The sequence below is a fragment of the Centrocercus urophasianus genome, unplaced genomic scaffold, assembly GCF_019232065.1.
Source record: "Centrocercus urophasianus isolate 14NV4802_14NV808 unplaced genomic scaffold, USGS_Curo_1.0 seq_387, whole genome shotgun sequence".
In the NCBI taxonomy this organism is placed as follows: Eukaryota; Metazoa; Chordata; class Aves; order Galliformes; family Phasianidae; genus Centrocercus; species Centrocercus urophasianus.
The window spans coordinates 7,060-7,430 of NW_024884963.1; positions in this window are offsets into that span (position 1 = coordinate 7,060).

Consider the following 371-nt stretch of genomic DNA (forward strand, 5'->3'; position numbering starts at 1 on the left):
GTTCCCCCTCCTGTTTATCCGCTCCCTTCAAGTACTGGAAGGCCACCATGAGGTCTCCCCATATCCTTCTCTTCTCCAAGCTGGGAAGTGCTTGGATGCCATCCCTGCTCCTCACTGCGGTGTGCACAGCTCGGCATGTGAAGGCGGCCAGGCTGGATGTGGCTCTGGGCAGCCTGGGCTGCTGGTTGGTGACCCTGCACACAGCAAGGGCTTGGAGCTGGATGAGCATTGAGCTCCTTTGCAACCCAGGCCATTCTATGATATAAGAGAAAAGTTATTTAGTGTGTTGAGGCGCAGGATGCCCAGAGAGGCGGTGGTGCCCTTTCCCTGCAGACACTGGAGCTCAGTTGACGCGTCTGAGCGCTCATGGA